The following is a 26059-nucleotide window of genomic DNA, read 5'->3' on the forward strand; positions in this document are numbered from 1 at the left end:
CATTATTTTAAATTTCTCTTTTTGTACTTAATATACATAACAAATCTAAATAGGGAAACTAAAAATTTAAATTGTCTTTAATATGTAATATATTTTCATTTTTATCTCCTATGTAGATGTTTTTATAATTCATTTGAGAATTAGCATCATATGGTAAAAGTCATACTGTGTGTGAAAGGTTTGGAAACTTTAATTCTAGTCTTGGTTATACCACTAGTTAATGTGTCCTTAAATAAGTAATTAACTTTTAAACTATCTGGTAGTCTAATCTTTTCCTCCCTAATTCCTTCTCCTCCTAAATAATAAGCATTTATTAAAATATTACTATGGGCCAGGACCTATTGTAAGCAATACATTAATTCATTAAATACATATAATGACCTTATGAGTGAGGGACTATAATCGTTTCTATTTTTCAAACAAAAAAACTGAAGCAAATACAGATTAAGGAACTTGCCCAAGGTGGCAGGCCAGAAGTCTGAAGGTTGAATAAGTGAATTTCTACAATGCTTTTAAATTCTAACTTTATTGACTTTCCTATGGTGGTGCCAAGGGCTCATTTAATAATTCATTGACAATTTATTGAGTGTCTACTATGTGCCAGACATTGTGTTTGATGCAGATAAAGTCAAACTGAAAGAAGGCTCAGAGTCTATTGGGAAGGTAGTCATGTAATCCTATAATGATGGAAACTCAGCATGAACTGGCCAGAAAATGTCTTAAAAGGTGATATTAACATGGATGCTAAAGTAGGAGTAGAGAATGACAGGTAAGCAGGGCAAGCCAAGGAATCAGAACAGAGAGGACCACATTAGGCCGGGAGCAAATGGGAAAGAGAACAGTATTTTGAGAAAATTAAAGTGTCCCATCATGGTTACATTGCATACTGTGTATGAGGGAATCATAGGAAGCTAGAAATAAGACAAGAGCCAGATCCTGAGTAGTCTCATTTGCTGGGTGGGGATTTTAGCTTGTAGTGGATGAATTACTGAGAAATTTGAAAGAATGGAGTTATATGAGCAGGTGTACATTTCAGAGGTTGTATTTATGGCTCTGGTGTGCAGATCGGAGAAGAGGGATGTGAAGCTAAAAGTCTAGCTTTAAGAGTATTGAAATGATCTTTCATTGCACTTATTTATTGTGACATTTTACTTTATTCATTTATTGGTGTAACTTATATTTGTGTGTGTGTGTGCCTACTATATCCCAGAATATGTACTGTGTTCTCAGTGTTTGAACTATATATATTAGTGAAGAAAACAGGCAAAAAATCCTTTTCCCTTGAGTAGTTTAAAATCTATATATACTTACAAGAAAGAACTTGAGTAAGTAGACATTTGGTTCGAAAGGAGATGGATGTAAGATATTTAGGAGGCAGAACTAACAGGACCAGTGGTTAGCAATGAATCATTGATTCTTAAAACAAGATCTGAAAACCCACAGGGAATCAGTCCATGATCCCAACAACTAGAAAGGAATCTTATTACTTGAGAAAGTTGGAAGAAGGTAGTCATACTGATTTCATAGACACCGAGGCAAGAGCAGAGTGGAATCAGTGGTCACTGGGAACATTCTTTGGGTCATCAAGATGATTCATGAGACTGATGATTGTCAGTTGCTTGCTGCTAACCTCCTGACATTTGACCTCAGGGGTTTCCACAGCAAAACTTACTCTTGAAAGTTTTGATTGGCCTGACCTGTGGTAGTGCAGTGGATAAAGTGTTGAACTGAAATGCTGGGGTCACCGGTTCAAAGCCCCAGGCTTGCCTTGTTAAGGCACATACAAGAAGCAACAATGAGTTGATTCTTCCTGCTTCTCCCCATCCCTGCCTTTCTCTCTTTCTTTCTAAAATCAATGAATCTTAAAAAAAAAAAGCATTGATTTGACATTTGGTGGAAGAGTAAATATAACATCACTGACAGCTAGGTTCATAGAAGGGAATTCCCAAAAGTAGAACAATTGGACATAGAGGCTTTATCTGTAAATTTATATTTTTAGGCCTTATGTAAAGCTCAAATCCTGTAATTATCTTAATCAGAGTAAGAGTCAGGCCCATCTATTGCAAACATTAGAGAATAATATGTCAACTTTGTAAACGAAAAGAAATAGCAAGTTTACATAAAGTTTAAATCACACTGAACACTTTACAGTGAGTCTCAACAGGTAAACAATACTACTTTGTCACATGTGGTCTCCTTGACCTGCCAAAGTATGTAAAGCTTTGTAGAAATAATAACCAACCAAGAGAAGCTGGGTAAGTGGGTGGTTAGAATATCAGCTCTTTAGGGCTCTTTCTAGCCTTGATGTTGACTCCTGTGAGGTCAGATTCTTGACTGCTATGTGCCTATTTGTCCATTGGGAGAAAGGCATTACTTGGCACCCAGACAAGATTCATGAAGTGCTCTAACAGCTTGAATCGAAAAGCTGTAACATCAAACATAAGTAGATAGCATTCTGTTTTTATTGATGGCATGAATATGAAGCATAGGTGATTTAACTGAAACATCTCTGAATAAGAGTCTTTTCAGAAATGGGACATGATTGGCAGAGGCCCAGAAGGCAAGGATGTAATTCATGTATCTTGGCCCTGGCCATTGTAGTTTTGCCTCTAAGGGGTAGTGTAGAGCTGGCCTCAAATCTTTATGGGCCTTAAGATGTAGGAGAGGGAGAGCAAACAGAGGTCTCCTCTTCTGCGGGCCTATGACATTTTGCTGAAGTAACTTTGACTCCTTGGGGGTGTTAGTACAAATTTAGAGAATGCATCAGTCTTGGGGAGATGAGTGATAAAATGTTAACAACAGAGGGAGAAAGGGTCTTTGTTTTATTTCCCTTTTCCCAGTGTATGGTTAAACAGGTTAAACACCTGTGAGAAGAGGGTGCTTCTGGGACACCCTCATACACAAATTGTTCCTGGGTGTCTTGGAGATTGCGCTCCTCTCCTTGTGCAGTGATTAATTGCCTCTTTATCACTGGCAAGACTGGCAGCGAGGAGCAGGGCCTTCACCTGCAGGTGTTGCCATGGCAAAGGACACTTAGAATAGATTCAGGCAACATTAAAAGGCAAAAGTGAAAATGAGAGTAAGGGGAAAAATAGATGCTTGATTCAAGGAGACATTTACATAGATCAAATTGCCTCTCTCATGATAACCATTGCCAAACTCAAGATCAATCCCACTCTTTTCTTCCTGACTCCTGAGGTTCTCTAAACCTTGGTAATCTGGTGCAGAAGGTGACTTTTTATAAAATTTAAAAAAAAATTTAAATATAGCAAGATTTGTTGTTAACATATGTTGTTTACAGTAACATAAGATACTGTAAAAATATTCCGCTCCTAGGAGACATGGTTTGGTTTCTTAATCCAAGCAGATTTTTAAAATTATGAAAAGAGAATTGGTTTACAGACTCTATAAAACAATTTCTTTTTCCCTATTCAAAAATCACCTGGCAAAGTAGCTCATTTATCTGTTACTCTGGATTTCTTCCTCTCATTATCACTTTCTTTACTGTCCATGTGGCTTCTCAAGGAAGCCCAGACACATTTCTTCTGTGTCACTCAGAGAGACTTTGCCTTAACTTTCACTAGGCTTGCACATCAAATCCGACTTTCTCTTTCTTCCTTACTTCTACATTTTTGCGTATTATTCAGAGTAATCCAGTTTATTCACCACGCTGTTCCAGAACTTGAAGGTATTTATGGCCAGATTTGCTACAAGTCATTACCCTCTAAGTTAGAAAACTATATCTGTATATTTGCTTATTTAAAAATTCCCAGTTAATGCCAATGACAAATCCCCCCCCCCTTCTTTATTTTTTTACTTTGGTTAATTCACTTTATCTATGTAGTGATATTAATAATAACGACAAATATGTGTTGACTACATAAGCAGTCACATCGGAATCCTTGGGGGCAAAGCCCAGGTGCAGGTACTGTCTCAGAGCTACCCAGGACTGGTGAATCATGCAGTCGAGGTTCATGAGGTGATTGGAAAGACGATGCCTGTTTCTTCATGGAGATTTAGTAAGTATTGGTTTAATAAATTTCTTAGGAGTTATATTGTAAAAGAAATGTGCCATGCCTCTAGCTGCCCTTTCTAGCAGGGCAGAGGGGGAACGTAGGCCTTGGGAAGGGACTGGGCACTGCGTCTGTGGGACTCTTCTTCGTATACCCTTCTAAATTGGTTAAGAAAGATCAACTCATTCTTAGGTGCTCTTTCTATGGGAAAAACAGTTTTTAAAATAGATTGATGTTTCTTAAAATGGAAAGGCTTGCAGATAACTCAGATATGTACAGTGAGGCCATGCTGTCAGGAAACATTTGGGCTGGGCAGAACTCTTGTCCAGATACGGGGTATGATTAACCTTGGATGGGCCATCTTAAAAGTCAGTTCAAAGAAACAAAGGACCTTTCTCAAGAAAGGTCAGTGGAAGTTTGCTCTGTGACATCTGTTCTGAGCTAGAACCTGGAAAGGTCTCATAGGCCCCATGATGAGAAAATGTCACTTAAATGGACCAAGAGAGAAAAGGGAAGAAAGATAAATGAGGGAGGCTTGGCACTGCAGTCTAGTTTTCCGATATGGAGAGGTTCGTGTAGTTCTTAAGTTTGCTACGTGCAAAGAAAATAGCCTCCAAAGTGAGTACTAATTCTAATGTAATCTGATGTTTGGCAAAAATTGGTAAAATTTGCCAAGCCTTTTTTTTTTTTTTTTTTTTTTAATAATCTGTCTACCTGGAAAAAGTTATGGACATAGATAGTCACAGCTTGTCTAAATATTCTGATCAAATTTTGATCTGGTTGTACTGTCTTACCTGCACATTATGTGTGAAACTGAGGCCCAGAAGTGAATTACTGTCCACTGAGGATCTCCTTTATTCTACACTCACCCCGTCTTAGGGTAAGGTGCAGAAGTTCTTTGATGGGACAAAAAGAATTAATGCCAATGTTGAGTGAGTTACAGCCGCTAGCACCTAATTAAAATGATTTTGTGCCAGTTGCTTTTGTTGGGCTGGATCCACACATAATATAATTTTAATCCTGTTTATAGACACTCTTGGGATAGATTTGAGATCAGCATTACCATTTAAGTGAGGTTAATCAAGCATACTGTATGCAGCTTTTGTTTCTCCATTGTATGTGAAAGGTGACCACTGCTGATGGCTTACCCAACTGGCCGTTTACTCTGGTAACTAGAAAGAGGTGGTTTTCAGTGTCTGATCATTAACCGAGTCTCAGCCCCAGTGACTCTACCTAGTCCTTGGAATGGTGCAGCTGTTGCCAGTCACAGAGGAGAACTCTAGTTAGGAACCGCTTTGCCTTGGCTGTGGTTACATGCCTCTACACGAGAGGAGGGGGGGAGGAAAAGGGGAAAAAATACAACTCCCCTAAAAAAGCAAACACCATTTTTTGTATGCCTTGCTCTGTTTATGTATATAAAATGGACATTATGGTGGAGTGAAAAAGACCCTCGTAAAAATCCTTCTTGAAAACTATTGTTGCTGACAGCCGTGACCTCTGTGAGTCTGCATGTTTACCCATAATTCATAATTAACAAAGACATTAGAACTGCCACAGGAGAATTCTGGGCTTTATTTCTTTCTAACTGGGCAGTACTAATGCTGGAAGTGCTCCCAAATCAGTGATTTAACATTTCAGGAAATCTTGGAGAGGCAGCAGAAGCCTCCTTATATAGCTCATACGCTGGGACTTTGGTGATACAGATACGGCTGAGATAATTATTCAGTTCTCGTTATTGCTGTAGCTCTGCACCTGATCCCCGAGCCATTAGAGCACTCTGCAGGTTATTACAACTATCAAACATCAAGGTCTCTTTTCTAGTCTCTTGACTATGTGGTTATCATTTTACTTCTTTTAAATCCCCCATCTGCATAGAAAGCCTCTGTGTTTTTTACTGAGATCTGCTCACAGCCTTCCCCCACTCCCTTCTTTATTGCTCCCCAAATGGAGCCCTTTTCTTACCAGCACATTAGCATGAAAATATAAACTTCATGCTTCTCCACTTGTATTGTTTTTATACCCTCTCTCTCGTTTGATTTGCTCTTTGAGGCTGTGCGCACCTACACTTTAATTTGGGCAGCACGTGAGTCAGTGGAGGAGAATTCTCTCAAGCTCAAGGAAACCATGATAATATAATTTCAGATGATGGAGTTGTCAGTGCCCATGCTTAACCTTCTGCTTAGTCGAGGGCCTTCTTGACTTGTATGTTTCTGCCTATTGCTGCTGTGTCTTAGATGGTACCAAAAAAAAGGCAAATTACAAGGGGCTACAATGACAACTTGCAAGAGGGGGTTTTGTATTGTGGACATATTTAACAATTCATGACTTTTTAACCTCTTTACCAGAAATTATACCCTTCCTTGGAATTTAACATGAAGCCGTCTTTCTGATGAAACATATTTTCAGTTTTGGTCACAATCTATTCTAGTGGTATAAAAGTTTGCTTCTAATGTTTTTCTAGACAAACTATAACATGATCAAAACCAGACAGCTCTGAATATTCTGGACACTCTGTCAGTTATCTAGAGACAGGCAGTCACTTATGATATATAAAGATAATACAATAAATTAAGAGTCTGAGGCAGACCCCTGTGGATTGCATTTTAACTGAAAACAAGTTGCTATTTCTGGATGTTTTACATAGCCTTATTCCCCTTGGAAATCATTATTTTGTGTGAGATTACCACCAAACACCTGTAAAAAAGGCATTCTACCTGCTGCAGGCCTATCTGATAGAAAAAAGCTAATCTATACGGGGTGAGGGACCATCACTGACAGCATGGTGGGGCTAAGAAACATATGCCTTCCTCACTTAATACTGCCACACAGGCATACCACACTATATTCTCTTACATGGGCTCTGTCGCCAAATTACCAGGCTATAAAATAAATGAAAGTACAGGTATTTTTGGTGTTACCAAACAAACAATCAAAACCCCCAAAACAAAAACCCAAAACCATGAAACACAACTATGTAATAGTTTCTATCCGTGTGTGTGTGTGGGGGGGGCATAAAAAATAAAATACAGAGAGATTTCAAAGTATGTAGTATTTTAACAGTGAGTTGAGTTAAGCAACTATATGCTTTAACCTATAATTTTTTAAATCAGCCTGTATAGAGAAACCATCTGATATTTCTAGCTTATAGAAGAAAATGGTTTTAAGATATCCTTGTGTTTCTTTCTGTTGAACCAAGGAAGCTTTAAATATTTTTAAAATTATAGTTTCCTCCTTTGTTAAGTTACTGGTGCATGTGTGTTTTCTTCCTCAGGAGCTAAGGAGCACAGCTTCCAACATCAAATATATATCTACTAATGTAAATTTATGTGTGTCAATTATGAGAGTAAATCAGTATGTAGCATTTGCTGTGAATTAAGTGTCCCCATAATCAATGATAGCGGTAAGAATGCTTCCCTCTGGGAACTTTGTGTTACTGTTGAATATACATATATACTCTCAGGGTTACCCATTTCACAGGTATTTTCATTTTTGCTACTATATACAATTCTTAGTCCTTCCTATATAGTGATCCTTAATATTAGAACTTGCTAGTTAATATGTTTCTAGTTTTTTAGTCTGACTTGTTTATTGAATGAGAGAACAGACCTAGAGAAGCCAAATAACTTGTTCAAAGTCACATAGTCATCTAGTGCATGGAAGACTTTGGTTCTATTCTCTTGACCCTCATATTCTTTCTAACACATTGATATTTCCAATAATTGTATAATTATTGATATCCCCAAAGCATGGAAAAGCATTTAGGAGTTTTCCTTTCAGAAAGAAAATGATGATTTGTTCTTAGCCATCCATTCTCTCATTGGTGAGAAAAATGCATAAATTTGCAAGATGGCAGGCCAGAAATATGGCAAAGGTCTTTTCTTTTGATGACAACCAACTGACCCCTAAATGAATTGAACCTATGACCTCCTCCCTCATTAGCTCCAAAAAAAGCTAACTAGCCCAGGAACAATTGTTACAAGCAAGCTACAACACAAATCTACTATGTTATTCCTGTGGGATTAATTAGAGTGCTAAAATAATGCTTTATATTTGAAAGACATAAAAAAAGTCATATTGTTATGTTCTTCTGGCTTGTGAACCTCTTGAAATTTTATGCAAAATTTTATGTAGGAGCAAGTATACATTGCTCTGGGGAATGGGTTCCAAGTTTTCTCAAGATTTTTACAATATGTGTGTGTATGATCCAAAATAGGTTAAAAACAATTGTTCTCTTTCTTGCTCCAGTGATTTGTGCTGATGTCATCCCGGGTGTTGGTACTCTACCAAAAATACAGTATTTGCATTATGCTTTGCTACACTGAAGGAATATATTATTTCTATTTTTTTTTTCTTGAGAAAAGAAGGAATAGACTGTAAATATACATACGTGGCCTTTATAATTAACACTACATCAGTAAAGACTAATTTGAGATATGGCAATTTAGTTAATGTTAGTTTGAGTAGAAGCTGATGTCACCCAAATCTTGAGTGCTGTCTTTTTTTGCAAAAGGAGAAAACTAATGCAGTAGCCTTGAGTGTGAGGCACATAATGGTTTCCAGGAGAAGGGAAGTGAAACAGGCAAAGAATAAAATACTTGAATATTTGATGGCATCTCTAACTCATTTCGATGCTAGATAAGAAATAAATTGTTTATAAGACCTTTCTAGTCATCAGGGGGTTAAAGCACTATCATAAAACTTTCATATGTACTTTGTTATCCAAGAGACAGATAGAGAGATGTCGTTCTACTGATATATTACATAAATCATGGAGCCAGCCAGAAAAACAACAGATGACCAATTTGTACAAAGCATTTTTTCCTTATGTTACATTTATTTAAAATACATTAAATCATTGTGCTAAAATTGAGGCAGCTGGCAGTCCAGGCAACCTTATAATATTTGTGTTTTCTGGAGCCAGGCCCATTCATTTGGAAAGGTGGATCAGTTGGGCTAGTGTATTTGCTTAGTCATATGCCAAGCCCTTGAGGAGCACAGGTAACCTGGAATTTACCATGCATTCATTTTTTTTTTTGTTTTTTTCTTCTTCTATCAGAAACTCCTGACAAATGGAAGTCAGATGGTTGATACTCGTTTACTCCCAAGTGAAGTCACTAATTAATGGTGCCAAAGCTCAACCCAAAGGAAAATAAAAACTCATATTGGATGCAATGTGAAAAATCTGGCCATTTTTCAGGGCCCTCTTTTCTCCTATTTTGTGTTTGTTGACATTGATGTGATGCTTAGTTGGTCTTTGGAATAAAAGTCAAGTTTGAGTTGAGTGAGCTTATATTAAGCTGATTCAAGCATGGGCCTAATTTATTTACGGAATTTTGGTGTTTGCTCTTGCATTTTATTTTAGCACATAGCTTTTATCAAATTCCAAATGGGACTGATAACCCTATCAGATGGGTAAAAATCAGTGGTTGTGGTTTTACATATTCTCACTTAAACCAGCTTCCATTGCCTGTTGTTGACCACATTCAAAACAAATACTGGATAAACCAGGGCCAGAAAAGAGAAGCCTATCTTAAGTGGTAGTGTCTCACATTTCTGCAGCTTCTTTAGTGACAACGTAACCTATAGGGATACAACATAAATTAGTCCTTCAATCTAAAGTAGTTGGTGTCAACTAATTTTTCTTCCTTGTTGACCAATAATCAAAAGGCAAGAGGTATTTCTTTAGGAAGCTGAATCTTAAAACTTGAAGTCACCAAAAGTGATAGGATTCTATCTAAATTCAACAACTATTTTTTTGTCACTACTGTATTCACAACATGCTAGGAACATGTTTGATAAAGTTTTAAGGACTTACATATATTTTCTTGGGAAACTGAATTAGAGCATAAGAAAAAAAATACAAAACAAAGTCGGTCCTCAGTTTATGATTGTAATGGAGAGATTTGAATTTTGGGGAGATATACAAACAATTGAAGAACAGTTCCAGACCTTGAATTGTACCCAGTTAAATGATAAAATATATAATATAGACAGAGACAGTCATGACTGGTTAGAAAAAACAGAGGTTACAAAAGATTACTATGGAAAGTCTCCATAAGAGAGACTAATTGAGGAGGTAGAAATTGAAATAAATTTTAAACTGTAGAAAGTATTTAGACGTGTAAGATTGGGGAGCATTTGATGGTGCTGTACAATGAGATCATCCTTATCGGCTCATAGCACCACTACTAGGGTGAATATAAGGAACGATTATTTGTTAGTACTTTAAAAAATTAGGTTAGTGGCTTTCTACTCATGAATACGTCCAAAAAAAAAATGAAGCAGGAAGAAAGGGATTGCAATTATTCTTCCTTTAAACTAAGGGTGTGCTGCTAAGTAATTGGGCCAATCTCAAGGAATTGAAAATGTTTTCACCAAGAGTGAGCCCTGGAAAGGGCAAAAGTGAAGGGCTCTTGTGAATTGTATTAGAACTAGATCACAAGTGCTAGAATCCAATTAGTAGAACATATTCATGGCAGAGACTATCCTGAATTCGGAGCTAAAGACAAGAAAATGCCCTCAATAAGTAGCTTTGACTGACTTTTTAAAGGATTGAGATAACCTGAGGATTTCTTATTTTCATCTCAACTAACAGATATGTTAATTATATATCGTGAATTAGATCTATTGCAATGCACATATGAAAGGATTAGTGTGGTAGGATAGAGTATATCTGCCAATAGAATAACCTTATGGAAAATTAAACTATTTATTAGAGTCTGAATTTTTAATTGATTTGAAATCATGTACAACTATCATCTTTTTCCATCTGAATGTATGACACATCTTGAAAATTATGAAAGTTTTAGTGCTAAAAAGAAAGAAATTAGGGGGATCTCAGTCTTCTATGAAATGATCAAAATCAGATTTGTGGCAAAGTTTAACAGTCTCAGTTTTCTGTAACATTGATTTCTTTTTTTTTTTTTCTCCCTCTACCTCCTCCTCCTTCTCCCTCGCTTTCTAATAATGAGTTTGAATTCTTGAATTATCAAGAGTCATTTCCTCATGTAAGGGGACTGTATCATCTTAACAAGGTGCAAAATTTTAAACTATTTAAAATAAAAATTTTTATGTCCCATCTATGTATGGAATCATATAGTTCTTAGTTTTTTCTGATTTACTTATTTCACTCAGTATAATGTTATCAAGGTCCATCCATGTTATTGTAAATGATCCAATGCAATCATTTCTTATGGCTGAGTAGTATTCCATAGTATATATGTACCAAAGCTTTTTAATTCACCCGTCAAAATAATCTGGAGAGGTTTTCTCTGAACATATGTACCCTGATTTATCAATGTTACCCCATTAAAATTAATAAAAAAATAAATAAAAATCAATTATCTGCATCCTACCCAGATATACCAAGCATAGTCAAAGACAACAGTAGAATATAGAAGTTTAATGTTCAGTTTCTGTGGTCTGAAGGAATTGAACTTAATCTTGTCTACTTTATTTACATATTATCGTCAAGTTATTGAAACTCTCTGAGTCTCAGTTTCCTCAACTGTCACATGGGTATAAAAATCATATATCATAGACTTGTCAAAATCAAATAAGATAATATTTGCCAAGCACTTGACACAATGCCTAGGACACAAAAATTCTATATAGTTAATTGTACCTTTTGATATGGCACTTCTGATTTTAGGCTTGGTCCTTTAGTGGTAGTTTTTATATTAGCCTGGCAGTGGGACTATTAAGAAACATTTTATCATTACTTTCACATCAAGAAATTATATACTAGAGTCAGACTTTAACAAATAGATTCTATTTGATATTGACTGTATCCTTGAGAAATAATTATTTAAAATGCAGATCAGCCGTGCTCTGCATCTGGTTCTCCTGTTTCTTGTCCTTAGCAGTCTTGCTGGACTGGCTCTGATATTGTAGAACTCCTGGATGATAAATCCCCAGAACTGGTTAGTGTGCACATTTGATGACTGTTTTTGACCCTGGCAATCTTAATACATATTTTTATTAAGTGTAATCTATGTCCTAAGTCTTAATTAGAAAGCTAGAAATCAAATAATTCTCTTGGGTATAAAAATATACCTTTTTTAGAAGTGCTCAAATAAAAATTTACTAAATTTGCTAAAATAGCTTCTCTTGAGGGTACAGAAGACCAGTGTTACAAATCGGCCAGAATAGATATCCGACTGTAACTGTCCTCTGAAATAAATCATAGATCCATATTCTTTAAGTGGTATGGGGGGACTAAACCATTAGAGTCAATGAGAGTTGAGTGGCTATAATTGTATGCCATTACATAAAGGTAAAAAGCTTGACCAAAAAAAAAAAAAAAATCACTGACTCTGTATTTAGTCAAAACATTGTGGAAAATCATCTCGGCTCCTTGTATAGATGATGCACATTGACATAAAAGCTAATACAGTTATAGATGACTAGAATTTCCTAATATTTAGACAAGATAATGCAATACTTTAGAAACAGCAGTCTACACAAATGTTTGAGAGTCTGAGATGTTTTCAAGAGACCATTAGGGCCTTTCAGGTAGATAATGCACAGAATGAAATTTGAAGTAAGTTTTGTCCAAACATACCTTTAGAAGACATGGTATTATCCAATGACTCTACCATTATAGTCTAACATGTCAACTCTTGTTCATGCCCTAGATACTTTTTCACTCATTACCTCTTCATTTCAATTTGGATTTTCTATTCATTCTCTCCAAAGCAGAACTATTTGCTTTTTGAATGCACCCTTGTTGTTAAAAACAAACAAAAATGAAACAGGCATTTTTATAGCTACGCTTAGGTGGTATCACTGGCTGAAAAAAAGGGAGAAATTTCTAAATGGGAGCCAAAATATCCTGGCACTTCAGGTTTCCATCAGGAGCTAGAATTTTAGACCTGTCCTTAATGTGCCTCAGTGTAATAATTTATTGTGGCCAAAATGTATAAATTTACACCCTATTTGGAGAGCATGGGAATATGGTTTGGAATTTAGGCTCCGTAGCTTGTTATGGGTATATTTGCATATCTTCTTGGGAAAATTGTTTGAACAGAAAGAGTCAGCTGTTAGGGGACTGCTTTTCTTTGGTCACTCTGATGGAGGGGAGTTTTAGAAGAGAGACTGAAAGCTGGTGGCATCCAGCTAAATATGGCTGGGTTTATCCTTCCTTGAGCCTTTTTCACTGCCTGTCTTTAGCATCTTCGCTTCATTGCCCACATGTCACCTGTGCTTAGCCATGAGGTGATATATCCTATTCTATTCCAAAAACATTGATCTAAGTCTCCCTCCTTCCATTTTTTAATAAATCTTAGTGAAGCAATATAACATTCCAGGTCAGTCCTGTAGTGCTGTTCTGGCCTCTCCGGAGCGGCTGCTGCAGAGCATGGAAACTTGCTGGCACAATATTGCAAAGTGACTCTGTGGGGGCTGGACGACTTCCAGCCAGCAATGAACCACGGCCAAGAAACGCCAATATGGATAATGCAAACAAGAGAGATTTGGGGCACATTTCGATTTAACCATCTGATTTAATTGACAGAATAAATGCACCTGTCAACGGGTAATATTCTTGTGATTAGTTTTGGCTGTGATGATGAGATGATGTTAAAAGAATGTCAGAACAACCTGTCCTGGGACTCTTACAGGCCGTTTTGAGTGAGGGAAGGTCAGCTTTTAGCTAGTTCAAAGAAGCAGGATTATCCTCTTGTAATATGAAGGTATTTTATGGAGACAGTGAATGTTTTATTTGACATTTTCCCTGTGTGAGTAGCCTTCACCACAAATCAGACCAAGTAGGGGATAGAGGCACACAGAAGTAATTGGCTTTTGAATCAGTCTCTGTGGCTACTGGGGGCACTTATCTTTTGGGAATGGAAAATTCTAGGTATTAAGCCAGTCTGCATCTCAGTGATCTCACCTTCCTCTAAATTATGGTTCTTTTGCTATCAGACTAAGCTATTTAAATAGAATATCAATGAAAATTCAAAGAGGCTTTTAATTGTAATCCTGTTTTCTTCAGAGAAAATGTTGCAAATTATGAACTTAAAACAAGTATTTTTTCTTTTTTTTGTATTTTTCTGAAGCTGGAAATGGGGAGAGACAGTCAGACAGACTCCTGCATGTGCCCGACTGGGATCCACCGGGCATGCCCACCAGGGGCGACGCTCTGCCCACCAGGGGGCGATGCTCTGTCCCTCCAGGGCATTGCTCTGTTGCAACCAGAGCCACTCTAGCGCTTGGGGCAGAGGCCAAGGAGCCATCCCCAGCGCCTGGGCCATCTTTGCTCCAATGGAGCCTTGGCTGCGGGAGGAGAAGAGAGAGACAGAGAGGAAGGAGAGGGGGAAGGGTGGAGAAGCACATGGGCGCTTCTCCTGTGTGCCCTGGCCGGGAATCGAACCCGGGACTTCTGCACGCCAGGCCGACGCTCTACCACTGAGCCAACCGGCCAGGGCCTTCTTTTACTTTTTGAAACTTGTATTTCTCATGGCTTCCCCGACTGAGCTCAGGTCTCTTCTTGGTCGCCTCCACTGGGCACTCATTTCTATCTACTCCAAAAAGACATTATGTAGACTTTTAGGTCTTGGTCATCTTTTATTTTCTCCCTTTATTTTTCCTTTTTTGAAGATTTTTTTCCCCATTCCTATGATGTTCCTTTTTCTTCTCCTGTTTCCACAGTTGCCTCCTAAATTTAGCTTCTGGGAAAAATGAGATACCTAATTTTTGGTCATAGAACCAATTGCCAGCAAGATGTGTCAGACTAAATAAGCTGTTCTGACTTTTTCATTTCAATTCCTAATTATTATGCCATTTACACCTATACTGTCTAAATCATGAAACTAAACTTTTGGGAATAGAAATCCCTTTTAGTATGTGATGAAGGCTATGGCTATTCTTCTCAGCAAACATTCATACAAACCTATATTCAAGGGTGATTCTTAAACTCTTTGGATTTCATCTATTAGTGTGTTAAGGATTTACCATCTTTGAATTAACAACATTTGCTCTGACCATTTTTGAATTTTTACTTTTATTTTTCCACTATATCCGGCCAATGACCAAGTCCTATAGGATACGGTCCTTCAAAATATAGACTGTAAGCCAAGAATCACTTGCATTGGCTTAGTCTTCCCTCCTTTAATAAGGATGTCTTTAGATGAGACAAGGAAACACGTGCTGCTTAAAACAAGCATGCAATCATTTGATATCCACAGCTAGGGAGTGTGCTTTTGAATGTACCTTCCTCCCACTTTTTCCTTTGTGTTCCCATCACCAACACCCTACTGCAGCTCTCATTTCCTCTTATTTTGGCTGCTGTAATAATTGCTACCACTATTGATTACCTACCTGATGCCAAGTTCTATTCATGTATTATCCCAGTTAATGTTCACAAGGCTCTCGGGAGTAGGCAATATGAATTCATTTCATATCTTTGTGGAAACTAAAGGAAAGGTCAACCAAGTTGTCCAGAGAGTGTTTGTGCTGGAATTCAGATCTAGTTGCTGAGTCCGAAACTACAGATGCCTTTCCAGGGCACCCACTGCTCCTTATCACTGTAACCTCTCAGCATTTTTGCTCTCTCTTCGTAATTCTTTAGTTGTCTTAGCTTAATTTTACTAAAGACAGTTTTTACCAACCTCTATAGTAAATCATCTCACCTTACATTGTATTTGCTTGTTCTGTCCCTCCATTATACAATAAAATCCTTAAGTTTATGGGCTGTGTCTGTCTTGATGTAGAGAAAGAAGCCAATACATATTTTCACTAAATAATACCTTTGCCTTATGAGTAAATGTTAGTGATTTTGTACTGGCCACTGAATTATTTCTAAACTCCTTAGTAGGAAAATCAGGTTTCCATATTGAATTTGATCCCTCTTTTTTAATATATATATATCATTTCCTGTGTTACAGTCAAGTATACCTTCACAAACATGCTCTTTATTTAGTCAGCTTTCCATTTTTTCTTGCTATTCTCCTGGTCTAAGATTTGCTCCTGCTCCATTTGAGTATTAAACATTACTAGTCTTTTAGGCCTTAGCACAGATACCACATTTCTATGAAGGATTTCCTATGTATTACCTATGCAGAATCTGGTCTATTTTGAGAATCATAACATTTTGTATCATCTTTAAGCTACTAGCTTTATAATTTCTGGTGTATATAGTTGTATACATATATATTGTACTTATGCCTATTACACTGCAAATCTATTAACAATCACATATTGTCTTATTCACTTTTAGAATTCTTATATGTCTACAAGGTTGCCTTGCATGTAGGAGGTATATAACAACTAGTTGAATATGTTATGTGTCAGAATTTAATGTGAAAAATTTGGCAAAATATTATGTTTAAAAGGGTTAGAGATAAATTATATTTCCAACCAAACATCCTCATGACTCTTAACATTATGTCCAATTTGGGATGAATGAAATCAAATAAACAAGTTTTAGAAAAGACATCTTTGCTATAGTAAGTGGGGGATGGATATTTAAACTATCTTAAAACATGTATTTTTGATATCCCAAGTAAATCACTGGCAGAACCAACAAGTCCTAATAATCAGCAGCAACTACAGATCTGTAACCTTCTCCATTTAGGTTTAAACTCTCACTTGGTGGCCAGCATCCCAGTACCCTAGACTTTAGGATAACTTTGGTTTCAAGCCAGGCTGAAATGCAAATCAACATTAAAAATGTGAGTGGACCTGACCAGGTGGTGGCGCAGTGGATAGAACGTTAGACTGGGATGCGGAGGATCCAGGTTAGAGACCCTGAGGTCACCATCTTGAGTGGGGGCTCCTTAGGTTTGAGCAAAGCTCACCAGCTTGGACCCAAGGTCGCTGTCTTGAGCAAGGGGTTATTCGGTCTGCTGAAGACCCACGGTCAAGGCATATATGAGAAAGCAATCAATGAACAACTAAGGTGTCGCAATGAAAAACTGATAATTGATGCTTCTCATCTCTCTTTGTTCTTGTCTGTCTGACCCTATCTATCCTTCTCTCTGACTCTCTCTCTGTAAAAAAAAAAAAATGTGAGTGGGCTTTGACTTCCAAACATCTTTGTGTTCTCTTGAATCTGGACTGACTCTGTTGACCATCCGTGGTGACATGAATTGGATCAGAATCTTGGACCCTAGAGTTAAAGATGAATTACTTTAAGATATGCTGTAGCAAAAGTAAAGAAGCTAGCAATTTAGGAAGCTTAAGTAATATTGTAGGTCCCCTTGAATTAAAATGGCCACTCTTCAGTGAACGAACTAAACACTGGAACACTCACTAATACATAGGGATTAGCTTTGTGGATGATCTCACCACCTGCTACCTCACCAACTTGCAGCTGAAAGTGGATTTATCTGGTTTTAAACAGGGTTACAAAGAGGTTAAGTTCTCCAGTGACAGCTTTAGAGGCCTTACATACACTAAACAACAGGATTGGAAAGGCTAGGGCTGATTGAAGATGCTTTTGGTAGCAAGTGGTTTTCTATCTCATGATAAGTCATTAAAACCAGATATTCCAATAGAAGACATTGGAGCAGGTAGGCAGAGAGTGAATGAAACCAAGCACATTTTATAGTTGCCAATTCTCCAACAAATTTTTGAGCTGACTGGGTATATAATAGAAACTTAGTAGGAAGCTCTAGGACTAAACATTCATAATTTTGAAGGTTGACAAATTTACATGAGTGAGCAAAAGTGGAGACAATAGGATAGGAAAGTCTTGAAAACATAGATTACATATGTATTATTAAACATGTAACATTAAATGAATATATTACAAATTCATAGTTACTAACACAGGGGCTTGTATCACTGGGAGAAGAGGATTATCTAGGTTTGGGTCAGAAAACATTTTCTATAAAAGACATTATTCTGTAAATTTTTTTAGGCTTTGTTGGTTATGCACAGCTGCTGTCTCCTCTTTTTTTTCTCTTCTTTCTGCTCATCTTTCTTGCCTTCTGCCACCTTCTTCTTCCCCTTTGATAATGTAAAAAACAGCCTGACCAGGCGGTGGCGCAATGGATAGAGCATCAGACTGGGATGCGGAAGACCCAGGTTCGAGACCCCGAGGTTGCCAGTTTGAGCGCTGGCTCATCTGGCTTGAGCAAAAAGCTTGCCAGCTTGGACCCAAGGTTGTTGGCTCAAGCAAGGGGTTATTCAGTCTGCTGAAGGCCCACGGTCAAGGCACATATGAGAAAGCAATCAATGAACAACTAAGGTGTCGCAATATGCAACGAAAAACTAATGATTGATGCTTCTCATCTCTCCATTCCTGTCTGTCTGTCCCTGTCTATCCCCCACTCTGACTCTCTCTCTCTGTCTCTGTAAAAAAAATTAAAAAATAAATAAATAAATAACATTCTTTTTTTTTTTTAGTTTTTTTTTCTTAATTTATTCATTTTAGAGAGGAGAGGGAGAAACAGAGAGAGAGAGAGAGGAGAGACAGAGAGAGAGAAGGGGGAAGGAGCTGGAAGCATCAACTCCCATATGTGCCTTGACCAGGCAAGCCCAGGGTTTTGAACCAGTGACCTCAGCATTTCCAGGTTGACGCTCTACCCACTGAGCCACCACAGGTCAGGCCGTAAAAAACATTCTTAACTCACAGGCTAGACAGCAGGTCACAGGCTGAATTTAGCCCATAAGACATAGTTTTCTGAAGCCTGTTATAGGTAATTGAATAGTATAGCAAGTGAATAGTTTCCATACCAACTATGGGTGAATTTTTAAATATTCACGGAATTGAAATACAATAAAATACTCTTAAATTTATGTCAACATTTATTTTTATTTTTGATTACTGCTTAAAAATATAAAAATAGCCCTGGCTGGTCGGCTCAGTGGTAGAGCGTCAGCCTGGCGTGCAGGAGTCCCAGGTTTGATTTCCAGCCAGGGCACACAGGAGAAGCGCCCACCTGCTTCTCCACCCCTCCCCCTCTCCTTCCTCTCTGTCTCTCTCTTCCCCTCCCGCAGCCAAGGCTCCATTGGAGCAAAGTTGGCCTGAGCACTGAGGATGGCTCTGTGGCCTCTGTCTCAGGCACTAGAATGGCTCTGGTTGCAACAGAGCAACGCCCCAGATGGGTAGAGCATCGCCCCCTGGTGGGCATGCCGGCTGGATCCCGGTCGGTTGCATGCAGGAGTCTGTCTGACTGCCTCCCCGTTTCCAACTTCAGAAAAATACACACACAAAAAATAAAAAATAAATAAATAAATAAAATATAAAAATACACTATAATATGTAATATGAGGATCAATTACCACATATTATAATTATAGAAAATATCTTGGGTTCAATATTTTTAACCGAAGGATATATTAAACATTATAAATATCAAAGAGTTACTTTTCTAAATATCAAAGTTACTTTTTTGAATAGGAGAAGAGGCTCCAAAATGAGGCTCTTTAATTTAAGATATAGAGATATATACTAGTATTTGGTATGTTAATTCATCACTTTTATAAAAATAGTCCCAACTGTGACTTCTTAGCTTAGTTTTTTCTGTTTCTGAGGTCAGAGTTACATATTTTTTTCTATGTTTCTGATCTTTTATCACCTTCCCCGTTTCTACTTCTCTGTCCTTTGGTTTACCATAAAATTCTCTGTTAAAATTATTTGCATGACACAAATACATAAAAGCATGAATGGTAAAGTGTAGAGTTGGGGTTTTAAAAAAATTATTTTATTAAGACAATAGCTTAAGTAAGTATATATTGATTGGTTCTCTTTCATACTGTAATTCAGAATATCTAAATACTGGGTAAATAAAGCAACAACTATGTTAAAACTCTTTCTGCCCATGGTCAATATGCCTTGTCCTTCTTATTAGTAGAGTTTAAAAAATAAGGAATTAACTGATAGCTAAGATAAGGGGTCAAATGCATTAGAAGAAATAATGGGAGAATGTGGAGATTTGATGTGATAGTTTCCCCTTTAGGATTATTATAATCTGCAAAATAGTTTCCCATTGTCAATGTTTTTACTGAAATAATGGGAGGAGGCATTGCCAGCATATCAGGTAACATACATGTAGAAATAAATGTACTTTCAGTATGATGGAAATGATCATTTTGAAATGAAATGGAGAAATGGTTTCTTATATATGAATGTGGTTACCCCAAAATCCATGTAAAGATTCTTCCTTTCTCAAATATTCATTAATTGTAAAGAAACCATGTAAATGGAACTATGAGTAGTTAATATTACCCCAGTCCTGAATTCATTTCACTGTTCTTTATGTTGAGAAGAATTCTATTTGTGATGTTTATTCCTGAAATATTGTTTTCATATCAAAGTTTTTTCATTGCAGTATGAAAAAATGAACCTTTTATAAACAAAGAAGATGTATCAGTAATTAGTAAGATAGGGCTGTTTTTAATTATTCTTATGGAGCAGTCATTAGGGTTAGAGAGTCAGAATGATGGTAGGACAGACATGGTAAAGTCTAATTTTTAAAGTTATTTCCTTGCTTATGGATCAGTTTTTCATTGGGAAGGGTGTTAACATGGTTTTTAGGTTTATGTAAAGAAGAGAAAAAAATACTGGATTTTATTTTCCATTTAATATAGACAACAGGTTATTCTAGCCTTTTGGTTTCCTTGTTCTTGACATAAAAAAGAGTGCTTTGTCTCTATCCTATCTTTGCAACATTCTGATATGGGACCTGAAAGATGACAAGGGTGTTAAATTTGATATTCAAGTGATATTTTTGCAATTTCATAGAGGGGAGCAAAATGTACAAGTTTGTAACTTTAAACATATATGTACAAAAACATGCAAACTGCAGATAACAATACTGCAGAGACTCTTTCTCTGCTTTTTCCACATGTGAGATGCATGGGTTCACCCTTTTATAGTATATGAAAAATTGGGACAATTCATATTTTTGAAATGTAGTAGTTCCTAGAATAATAATAATAATATATATCAAAGAAAAGGTATCCTTACAAGAAGCACATGCTTTTATTTTCTGGCAGATTGTGGCTGCAATGTTCACGTCACTACCGTGGCCTAAATTCATCTTCAGAGCACTCTGGGGCTCCTGGAAGGTGGCTTCTGTTTGAAGGTGAGGGCAAGTGGAGGAGATGCAGACTCAAGGCGACTCCTGTAGACTCTCACTGAGACAAGTGGCAAGCTGCTCTTGGCACTCAAAAGGAATGAAAGAACAGAGTTATGTCCAAATTGATTCCTAGCTCAAAGCTTTTAACTAGGATATGAATCTACCCTATTCACCTTCCAAAACGCTAATCCCAAATCAGTTTATGGGATTAGTACAGTAAATCACTTAATGGTATTTGAAGCATTTTTATGAGAACTAGCGTCTGCTGGATATTTTCTCCTATTTTATTTCACACAGTAAGGTTCTTACTTGGACATCTTATAAACTATAAAGCAAAGGGGGCATGGTGGAGCTTTGATGTCCTAAATGTTAAGGAGTACCTTAGGCCTCTAACTCTGATATTATCCTTTCATTTTTCAAAACCTGGTCAAACTGCACATCATCTTTTAACAGTCATTTATTTGTCTGTGAGGAAGGGTATACATTCTGCTATATGTTGTTATTTGAATGGAAGATCATTTTTTCACAAATGTTTAAAAATTTTCTCTGAACTCAGTGATTGATTTGTCAGACTTGATGTTCTGGCTTGACTTCTAGTTCTTAAAAGTAGCCTAAGTAGTAGAAGTACTCCACCCTAATAATGAAAGTAGTAAACTTACCCAGTGGGAGATAATTTCCTTTCTCCGGAGAGCTTTTGGTTGTTTTCTTATTATTTCACTTTTATCATTGGGTTAGCATTAGTCAGGTTTCTACTGTGTGCCATGTGTAACAGTATGTACTGGGGGAGAATGACCTGTAGTCTCAGCCCTTGAGGAGCTCACAGTGACATATCCTATGTTGTAAACTAGTCTCAGTTATAATGCTTTATAGAATATGTCTATCCTTTTAAATCCAGCATGAAACTATTTTCTTTGAAATATATGGCATTTTTTCTATTGATCTATTTTATGAAATTACAGGTACATTCCTGAATAAAAGAAACTATTCCATGAAAGATTTCCATATTTGTCTGTCTGTAGCATTCTAGTAACTTTTATATTAATGTACTATCTTTCAGGAACCAAAGTTCATGTTTAAATACTGTTGTGTGTGTGTACATATTATTTCTTTTTACAATTCTTCCCCAAAACAATTAGGTTGGCTTATCTTCTTTAACTTTCTTTCTTCCCTTCTAACTGTTTATTAAGGCTGGGCACAAATAACACTCTCTGGATTTGAGTATTTCTGTTTTAACAAGATGGAATTTACATATGTGATTTTAAAATTATTTTTGATATTCTGCACTGTATAAAATGAACTAGCTCTCCATAGTCAGTTTTGGAAATTTAAAATGCTGCTTATCAAGTTTATAAACAATCTAATTGCTTTAAATCTATAAATATTTTGAAATTCACATAATTATATCAGAGTAGTATTGAAACTTTTTGAATTATAGACTTTATCAGTTTTAGACCATCTTAAAATTTGTCCATTATGGCCCTGGCCAGTTGGCTCAGTGGTGGAGTGTCGGCCTGGCGTGCAGGAGTCCCAGGTTCGATTCCCGGCCAGGGCACACAGGAGAAGCGCCCATCTGCTTCTCCGCCCCTCCCCCTCTCCTTCCTCTCTGTCTCTCTCTTCCCCTCCGGCAGCTGAGGCTCCACTGGAGCAAAGTTTGCCCGGGCGCTGAGGATGGCTCTGTGGCCTCTGCCTCAGGCGCTAGAATGGCTCTGATTGCAACAGAGCGACGCCCCAGATGGGCAGAGCATCGCCCCCTGGTGGGCATACCGGGTGGATCCCGGTCGGGCGCATGCAGGAGTTTGTCTGACTGCCTCCTGTTTCCAGCTTCAGAAAAATACAAAAAAAAAAAAAAAAATTTGTCCATTATTTCAAGTGAAGAATTTACATGTTATTTATCATCCTATTCATATAGAATTGAATAAGTGAGGAAAAGTCCAGTTTAATGAATTAAAGTTGCATGCCAAAGCTCCATAGTACATCTTGTGGTGGGGTGACAGTCTTCCATTTGGGTAAGTATCCTATATTAAGTTAATGTCATGAGTATTATGTAGGACCTCTGTGGGGAGAAAAAAATGTCTTATCATGAAATAACTTAGGAACAAATAGAAATATATATTATGCTCTTGGGTGGAAGTATTAATGTCATGAAAACAGTCATTTTAGAATTGAGAAATTATTGTTGTAAGCCTTTATAATTAAGTGTAATTTACAACATATATAAACTAAAACACACAAATCTTTGTGGTTTTTTTTTTTGTTTTTTTTTTTAATTTATTCATTTTAGAGGAGAGAGAGAGAGAGAGAGAGAAAGGGGGGAGGATCAGGAAGCATCAACTCCCATATGTGCCTTGACCAGGCAGGCCCAGGGTTTTGAACCGGCGACCTAAGCATTCCAGGTCGACGCTTTATCCACTGCGCCACCACAGGTCAGGCAAAACACACAAATCTTAAGTGCACATCTCAAAGGATTTTTATAAACTGAACATATCCATGTAACCATCAGCAATATTTCATAGTTACAAATGTTTATCATTCTTGCCAACACTTGCTATTGCTTATCCTTTTGATTTTAGCTGTCTTTGTGGGTGTATGCTGGTATGTAATTGTGGCTTTTACAATTCTATGATAACTAATCATTTTGAACAGCCGTTTTATTTTTTTATTAGCCATTTAGATAAACTCCTTTGTGCTGTACCTCTTCAGATCTTTGCCTATTTCTTTATTACTGATTTGTCGGAGATTTTTATATATTCTGTGTAGAAATCTTTTGTCACATATATGTATTGCAAATATCTTTTCTTATTCTGGGTTTTGCCTCTTGATATTTATGTCTTTTGATAAAAAGTTCTTAATTAATGATGTTTGATTAAATTGATCCTTTTCCTCATGATAAATGCTTTTTGTATTCTAAAAATGTTGCACATGCTTAAATTATGCAATATTATTTTATATTTTATTATAGAGGACTTAAAAAGTTTACATTTTCTATTTAGACTTTTCTTTAAGCTAAAATATTAAGAAAACCTATTAACCTTTTCTGCTGGGAATTTCTAATTCCCCGTGGAATTGATCTTTATGTTGTAAATTAGGGACTAAGGGTCATTTTTTTTCACTATGGATATTCAACTGATGACGTTTCGCCCCTCACTGAATTACAAAGCTGTTTTTGTTGGAAGGCAATGTTTATATAACTTTGACTGTATTTCTAAACTCCATATTCTGTTCCATTAGTCAACTTATTGTCCAAATGATGACAGGTTTGCTTCTATTGTCTATTTCTTGACCCTTTGTGACTTGCCTGGTATATTGTAGTTATGGGTCATTCATTGATTTATATTTTAGGTAATTGAACATACCATTTTTTATAGGTTTATTTGCAACTAGTTAGCAAACATTAACCATTTGACATTTTTTGTGTGACATGATAGACTAATGATTTTCATTGACTTCACTTATTCCAATGTAGTGTACTTTATTTTTTTAATCAGATACTTAGTCTATCAAAAATTAGAAATGAGAAGTCCTTTTAGATGCTTTATTTGTTCTTTTCAACACCTATAGAAAATATATTTGATATCTTCCTTAATATATTGAAATAGAATTTTCTCAGCCTATCTTGGATTGTTACAACCATCTATGGAATTAGTTACCGCCAATTTTGTTGCATTAAATCCTAAGAATACCACATCACTGATTTGAAAGAAGATATGCATTCCCATGTTTATTTCAGCATTGTTTACAATAGCCAAGATCTGGAAACAGCCCAAGTGTCCATCAGTGGATGAGTGGATTAAAAAGCTGTGGTACATATACACAATGGAATACTATGTGGCCATGAAAGAGAAGGAAATCTTACCTTTCGTGATAACATGGATACACTTGGAGATTATTATGCTAAGTGAAATAAGCCAGGCAGAGAAAGACAAATATCATATGATCTCATTTATATGTGGAATCTAATGAACAAAGAGAACTGAGGAACAGAATAGAGGCAGAGGCAGGGTCACAGGAAGTAGAGGGACAGCTGTCAGAGGGAAGGGGGATGAGGGGATGAGATCAGAGAAGGTGAGAAATTAGTGAAATTATATATATATAATACATAGATACAGCTAACAGGACAGCAAATCCCAAAAGGAAAGGGGGTGGGGGGTAATGAGGGGCAAGAGGGTGAGCGTGAGGGAGTTATATTGAGTGGGACACTTGAATTCATGTAAACACAATAAATTAAAAATTTTAAAAAAAATTTAAATGATAAAAAATTAATATAAAAGATCTAAATATGGACACTGGAAGAGACCTTATATTATTATTTAACATGAAGCTAAAATGAGAATAAAGTAGGAACATTTTAATTTATTAAATGCAATGTTTTTCCTTTAGTTGGGACTTGAATTCTTGTTGTAATATAAACATTTTAAAATCTATTTTCTTCCTGTTTGAACTACTAACTTTACCTCTTTAACTTGCAGAATGTGTTTTTATTAGTTTTAACAAAATATACATACCATGCTATATACTAAATTATGTGTTTAAGTTAAAGAATTATTGAAAAATTAATTTAAAGCAACTTAAAACTTACAGAAAAGTTACAAGAATAATATGAAGGACTTCAATATTAAATTTCATCCAGAGATCCCGCTTAAATTTTTTCCATTGTCTCAACAATTTTCTATGTAGCAGAAGGATCCATTGTAGAATCATGCATTGTATCCAGTTGTCATGCTTTTTCTAGTCTCCCTTAATTTGGAACAGTTCTTTAATATTTCCTTAACTTTTGTGTGTTTCATGTTTTTGAAGATTACAGGTCAGAGATTTTGTAAACTGTCCCTCAATTTGGGTTGGTCCAAACTGATTAGACCTCGGTTATACATTTTTAGTCTTATTACCACAGAAGTATACTGTGGTCTCCTCAATACTGTATCTGGTGCTACATAATACTGGTTTGTCCCATTACTGGTAATGTTTGCATTGACCAGTTAGTTAAAAGGAAGTCAGAATAATAATTACATTCAAGTGTATTAA

Source organism: Saccopteryx leptura, chromosome 3, assembly GCF_036850995.1.
Source record: "Saccopteryx leptura isolate mSacLep1 chromosome 3, mSacLep1_pri_phased_curated, whole genome shotgun sequence".
NCBI lineage: Eukaryota > Metazoa > Chordata > Mammalia > Chiroptera > Emballonuridae > Saccopteryx > Saccopteryx leptura.